The following is a 7,553-nucleotide window of genomic DNA, read 5'->3' on the forward strand; positions in this document are numbered from 1 at the left end:
TCTTCTGCAGACATCACATTCATTCACGAATTGAGCGATCTCGCGCTTCATTCGAGTCCACCAATACGCTTCCTTAAGGTCCTGATACATCTTCGTACTCCCAGGGTGGATGGAGAGGAGAGAATTGTGAGCCTCGTTCATGATCACATTACGGAGGTCACCTTTGGGCACAACAATATGATCCTCGAAGAAGAGAGTGTCCTTGTCATCAAGGCGGTAGCACTTGTACTTGGACTGACTCTTGGTAATCCCAATCTTCACCTTTTTCACCATAGCATCAAAAAGCTGGGCTTGGTGAATCTGGTCTTCTAAGGTAGGAGAGACTTGAAGGTTGGCGAGGAAATCTTGAGGAACAACTTGCAGATTAAGCTTGCAGAAAAAGCTTCACAAAGCGTGGGTTGATAAGGCTTGAGAATCAGACTGTTGCAGTAGGCCTTTCTGCTCAAAGCGTCAGCAATCACATTGGCCTTGCCTGGAGTATACTCAATACTCGGATTATACTGTTGAATCATTTCGACCCATCGAGTTTGCGTGAGGTTGAGATTAGGCTGAGTGAAGATGTACTTGAGACTCTTGTGATCAGTGAAAATGTCCACTTTTCTTCCCAATAGAAAATGTCTCCAAGTCAAAAGAGCATGCACAACTGCCGCCAACTCGAGATCATGAGTGGGGTAGTTCTTCTCATTAGGCTTCAACTGGCGAGATGTATAGGCAACGACTTTCTTCTCTTACATCAATACTGTGCCAAGACCTTGGAGAGAGGCATCACAAAAGACCTCGTACGGCTTGGATTCATCAGGCGGAGTCAGAACTGGAGCAGTGATCAATTTCTCTTTCAAAATGTTGAAAGCAATATCACACTCCGGAGACCAAACGTACTTGACGTGCTTCTGAAGAAGATTAGAGAGAGGCTTCGCGATCTTAGAAAAGTTTTCAATGAATCTTCGGCAATAGCTTGCGAGACCGAGAAAACTGCGGAGTTGCTTCACGTTCTGAGGAGGTTCCCAATTAACAATTGCAGACACCTTCTCAGGATTAACGGAAATGCCCTTGGCAGAGATGATATGACCAAGATAAAGAACCTCATCGAGCCAAAATTCACACTTGGAGAACTTGGCGTAGAACTGATGTTCTCTGAGCTTATCAAGAACCAAACGCAAGTGCTTGGCATGATCTTCCTTGTTCTTGAAGAAAACCAGAATGTCGTCGAGATAGACCAAAACGAAGTCATTGGTGTAGGCGTTGAAGATGAAGTTCATCATGCGAGAGAACGTCGGAGGAGCGTTGGCGAGGCCAAAAGACATGACAGTGTATTCATATGAACCGAAGCTTGTTCTGAATGCTGTCTTAGGAATATCTTCTTCACGAATGCGAATCTGGTGATAACCCATACGAAGATCAAGCTTGGAGAATACTTGAGCACCTTTGAGTTGTTCGAACAACTCATTGATGTTGGGAAGTGGGTATTTGTCCTTGATGGTCTTCTTGTTCACTGGACGGTAATCGACACAAAGTCGGTCCGTTCCATCCTTCTTCTTCACAAAAAGAACACCACAACCCCACGGAGAAGAACTAGGCCGGATGAGACCCATTCTCTCTTGCTCATCGAGTTGCTTCTTCAGCTCCTTCAACTCTTCAGGTCCGAGCTTGTAAGGACGTTTGCACACAGGTTCTGTGCCAGGCTCAAGTTCAATAACGAATTCAACTAGCCGGTGCGGAGGCATTCCTGGGAGCTCTTCTGGAAAGACGTCTTGATATTCGGAAACGACTGGAATTTGAGAGATGGCATCCAATTCACCCTTCTCATTGAGAGAAAACAGACGGATGGTATCATCACGAGCGGTAAAGACAATTACATCCTCAGACGAATGAGTCAATTGAATCTGCCTGGCTGCACAATCAAGCTGAGCCTTGTGCTTAAAAAGCCAATCCATTCCGAGAATAAGATCAATATCCGAGTCACCGAGAACCGTAGGAGAATCCAAGAACTTGTAGTCACCCAAAGTGATAGAAACATCCGGAACGATGGAGTTAGCCTGCATGCTCTTACCGGGAGAGACAACTGCTAAAGGACTAGGCAAAACTTGTGAAACTAATTCATGCCTATTTGTAAATGGTCTCGAGATGAAGCAATGCGATGCACCAGTGTCAAAAAGAACTTTAGCTGGAATATCATTAACAGGAAGGTTACCCATGATCACATCTGACGAGTCCTCTGCCTGAGTTGCATTCATCAAATTGACCTTGGCATGCTTGGGGTTATGCTTGACCACAGTTGTACTTACCGATCTGACAGGAGGAGGAGGAAGATGCCTCTGGTTGAGACACTTGTTGGCATAGTGACCCTTCTGTTGGCACTTGTTGCACGTGACCTCTGAAAGCGGACGGTGATACGGAGCACTCGATCTTGGAGCTTGAGACGAAGTCTTGTTCTGAAAGCCAGGGTTGGGTGGGTGGGAAGAACCATTGCCACCTTTGCTCTTCTGCTGATACGGCTGACGGAACGGAGGAGGAGGAAGCCAAAACTTCTGCTGCTTGGCCACTTGAGTAGAGGAAGAAGGAGTAACATCTCTGACTCGCTTCCTGGAAGCATCACACCTCAACTGAGCAGCCTCTTGCTTCAGTGCCATGTTGTAGAACTCATCGTACCTCAAGGGCTCAAAGAGAACAAGAGCGAGCTGAATATCTTCTTTGAGACCACCCCTGAACTGGTATATCACGCTCTTCTCATCAGGCACGTCCTGCTTGGCAAAGCGGGTGAGCTTCTGGAACAACTTGTTATAGTCATAGACAGACAAAGAGCCTTGCTTCAGATTGCAGAATTCCTCACGCTTGCTTTCAACCACACTCTGCGGAATATGATGAGCTCGGAAATCTCGACGGAAATCATCCCAAGTGATAACACGGCCACCTCTAGAGTCCTTGTACTACTGGAACCATTCTGCAGCTTGATCTTTGAGTTGGAAGGAAGCGAACTTCACAAAGTCCTCAGGCCTGGCGTTGCTGCACTCGAAATGCTTACACAGATCCACAAGCCAATCGACAGCATCGGTTGCTTCAACACAATTGCTGAAAGTCTTTGGCCCATTAGCAAGGAACTGGTTGAGTGTAGCAAAGTGACTCTGATTGCTGCCTTGATTTCCTTGACTGCCTTGATTGCGCTCTTGAAGAATTTGCATGATCAACTGTGTATTTGCATTGGTTGCGGCCATCACAGCTTGCCATGCCTCTGGAGGGGGTGGAGGCGGTGGCGGATCAGGATTCGGAGTCGTGCGTGTTGGAGGAGCCATCCTGAAGAGGTTGACCACCATTAGCACATTGACAGATAAATATTGAAGCCGAATCCAGCGGAATGAAAATTGCAACATATAGTCTTCACATTCGAACAAAATGAACGAATGCATTCCTCTTCAAATGGTCACATATCCATAAATTGAGAAGCCACGTAGAATTAAGGTAGAGAAATAAACCAACAAGGTACGGATCAAGAACGAATAATCGGTAAGAAATCCCAATCTCAAACCAATATCCGTGGAAGAAGAACTAGAGCTACTAGAATTCCCACCTATGAAACTCCTGAATCTTTCCGGTTATGCAATCAGGTGTTGGGATACAGGGGAAGCATAATATCTCACCCAAACTAGCAAATCCTACATCCAGCTGTATCCATCCTTCAACACATAACCAAGAAACCTTCGGAAACCATCTACCTCAACCTTCGAAAACATCCGTTATACAAGTTATGGCGATACTCCCGAACTCCCGCCCCAGTACTGGGTGGCGTCGAGGTTATCTCACCAACGAACTGCATAAAAGAGATTTTCGATGTCGGCGAAAATATCTCAAGTATTCTAGAATTGCAACGATAAAATTATGATGACAACACCTCAGGGCTCAACTCCCCGGGACACTTCCACTAAACCCCTGACAGGAGGCACCAAGACAATGTTCTCATCATAAGCCATCGGAACGATTCCAAGATACTCGCGTGATCCTAAATTTTTTTTTGTGAAATTTGAGAAGAGAAGAGTCAAAGCTCTACGTCAGGATGCCTTACCAGAGCGATGAGGAGACTGGTAAGTAAAAATAATTCCTAAGCTCTCCGATATATAATTCCTAAATGACTCAAAACATTTTTCTAGACACAACTCGGCCGCTAAAAAACGATCAAGCAATGGGGCTCCTAAGGTCGGGGAAGGCTCTGATACCAACTTGTAACATCCTCGATGCGACTATAGCTCCCACGTGTCGAGGCACGACTTAGAGATATAATCGCATTGAAGGCATATGTCGCAAGTTAGGAAATCTTCACAACATCCCATGTAATATTATAATAAAAGGGGAGAACATAGTTGGCTTACACTCGCCACGTCACATCAGAGTACAGAAATAACATACATCATCCAAACACTCATGGCCCGACTACGGCGCCAAAATAGAAAATAACCCAACATGCGACAGGGTCCCAATCAAACCCCAACTAGGCACCACTACTGATCGTCAGGAAAAGACACATAGTATCGCTGAGAGTCTTCGTCAAACTCCCACTTGAGCTCGTACTCGTCACCTGGAGCGGAATCACCTGGACCTGCATCTGGTGTAATAGTAATCTGTGAGCCACAGGGACTCAGCAATCTCGCACCCTCGCGATCAAGACTATTTAAGCTTATAGGTATGGCAAGGTTAAATATGAGTGGAGCTGCAGCAAGCGACTAGCAAGTATGGTGGCTAACTTATTCGCAAAAGAGAGCGAGAAGAGGAGGCAAAGCACGAGCGAGAAGCTAGAGGGCAACCTGCGCAAACATTACTCCAACACCGTGTCCACTTCCCGGACCCCGCCATGAAGAGGCCATCACGGTAACACACTCAGTTGATTCATTTTAATTAATTAAGGTTCAAGTTATCTACAACCGGACATTAACAAATTCCCATCTGCCCATAACTGCGGGCACGGCTTTCGAAAGTTCAATCCCTGCAGGGGAGTCCCAACTTAGCCCATGACAAGCTCTCACGGTCAACGAAGGAATAGACCTTCTCCCAAGACGTTCCGATCAGACTCGGTATCTCGGTAACTCAAGACACTTCGACAGGTTAAAACAAGACCAGCAACACCGCCCGAATGTGCCGACAAATCCCGATAGGAGCTGCACATTTCTCTTTCTCAGGGCACACTCAGATTGTCCTAGGTACGGGTAGGCCAGCCCAGAGTTGCCCCTGGTGGCCATCGGTAGCTGACAGGTGGACCAACACTCAGAGGAGCACTGGCCCGGGGGGGGGGGGTAAAATAAGATGACCCTTGAGTCTGCAGAACCCAAGGGAAAGAAAAGGGCTAGGTGGCAAATGGTAAAACCAAGGTTGGGCATTGCTGGAAAAGCTTTAATCAAGGCGAAATATCAAGGGGTTCCCATTATAACCCAACTGCGTAAGGAACGCAAAATCCGGAAACATAACACCGATATGACGGAAACTAGGGCGGCAAGGGTGGAACAAAACACTAGGCGAGAGGCCGAGCCTTCCACCCTTTACCAAGTATATAGATGCATTAAGATAACATAGCAATATAATGATATCCCAACAATTAAATAAAAGATGTCCCAACAAGGAACGGCCTCCAATCTTCACCTGCAACTAGCAACGCTATAAGAGGGGCTGAGCAAAGCGGTAACATATCCAATCAACGGTTTGCTAGGACATGGTGGGTTAGTGGTTGACATGGCAATTGGGAGACTGACAAGCAAATGGTAGGCATCGTAGCATTGGCATAGCAAAGAGCGGGTAAACTAGCATAGCAAAGATAGTAGTGATTTCGAGGGTATGATCATCTTGCCTGCATAGTTGTCAGAGTTGACTGGATCCTCACAAGCAAACTCAACGGGCTCCTCGGTAGCGAACTCGTCTCCCGGCTCTACCCAACAAGACAAACAAGCAACAAGGATACAATCAACCACGCGCAAACTCAATCAACACGATGCAAAGATGATATGCTATGCGGGATGCAAAATGCAAGATATGACAGGAAAAGCATGAACCTGGCCTCAACTTGGAATTCCAATGGTGCCACTGGAAAGATGAGATGAAATCGCTTGAAAACGATATAAAGAACGCCGGAATCGGAGTTACGGTTTGGAAATGGCAAGCGTTTCAAAAATGACACCGGTCTATGATTTACAGCAAGTAGGCATCTAAATGCAATGAGATGAACATACTACAGCCACCAAACATGACAACAAAATACATGGCAGGGATGCACACAAGATGCTTAACAAAAGTCTAGCACTGAGCTACGGCCAAATCATCCATTATGAAGTTCAAACAAGCATGGCAAAAACGCAAATGCAAAACAGATCTCAGACTTAGTGAAATTAACACTTATCTGAAATTTCAGATCACGAAGCCCTCTTCGGAGCAGCAAAACAACATGATACATGACCTGATTAAGACAAGTAAGAACATGGCCTGGAGCTACTCGACAAGCTTAACAAAAGACCCAAAGTGACCCGGGGCCAAAAGGGTTCACAAAATATACTAACGGGCACACGAACATAGCTAAAACACAATCAGTTTTCAGACTTAGTGAAAACTGAGACATGCTGAAATATAACTCACGAAGGCATGTAAACGAGCTCGATGCACTCACTACGGTGCAAGTCATGACAAGGCAAGCATACATCCATTAAGAAGGCACAAAATGCTACCTAGACATGGCAAGAACAAAGGCATAGCACGCACGGATCAACTACAATAACATCGGCAAAATCGCAAATGAGTTGACGATCTGCCTAGATTCACAACGAAGCAAAAGTAGAGCTCGATTGACTCAAGCTAGGGTGCTCCATAATTGCAAACAAAGACATGGATGGATAGAGCATAACAAGATTAACAAAAATTCTTTACTGATCATCCTCAAAAGAGGCACGAATCACTAGGAAACAAGCTGAACATATGGCATCATGAACTAAATAATCCCAGACTTAGTGAAAACTACTAAGTCCCTGAAAAACAGATTTACCGGGTGCCTCACTTTGCAAGCTTGCACAAGTCACCACACACATCCTAAAAATGCATGGGTTGCACCTCTGGATAGATGACAAAATGCTTAACAAAACATATGAAGGACTCACAGGCATAGCATGCACACAACAATCATGGCAAAAATGACAAAAGGCTAAGATGAACTAGCAGATCTGACAATTAACTCACGAAGCCTCCTTCTAACAGCATTTCGGGCATCAAGATGAACTCAAATGAAAACGATGCAATGGAGTCAAATGATGAACTCGTCGAGTCGAACTGTTTGATATACTATAAGCCCAAAACGGAGCTACGGATGCGGAGATATCACAGGTTAAAGTAGGCATAAAAATTAGGATTTCTGAGGAAAAAGTCAACCGTTCGGGATCCAGATCCAGATCTGGCACGGATAACGAGGACGGCCGGATTCAGTGTTCACACTGGAGTTCTCGCCGGAGACGGAGGAGACCGGCCGGAGTGGAAGAAGACCGGGGCGTGGGGCGGCGGTGGTGGCCGCGGGGGAGGCGCCGCCGTGGAGGGAG

Source organism: Triticum aestivum, chromosome 1A (assembly GCF_018294505.1).
Source record: "Triticum aestivum cultivar Chinese Spring chromosome 1A, IWGSC CS RefSeq v2.1, whole genome shotgun sequence".
Lineage (NCBI taxonomy): Eukaryota > Viridiplantae > Streptophyta > Magnoliopsida > Poales > Poaceae > Triticum > Triticum aestivum.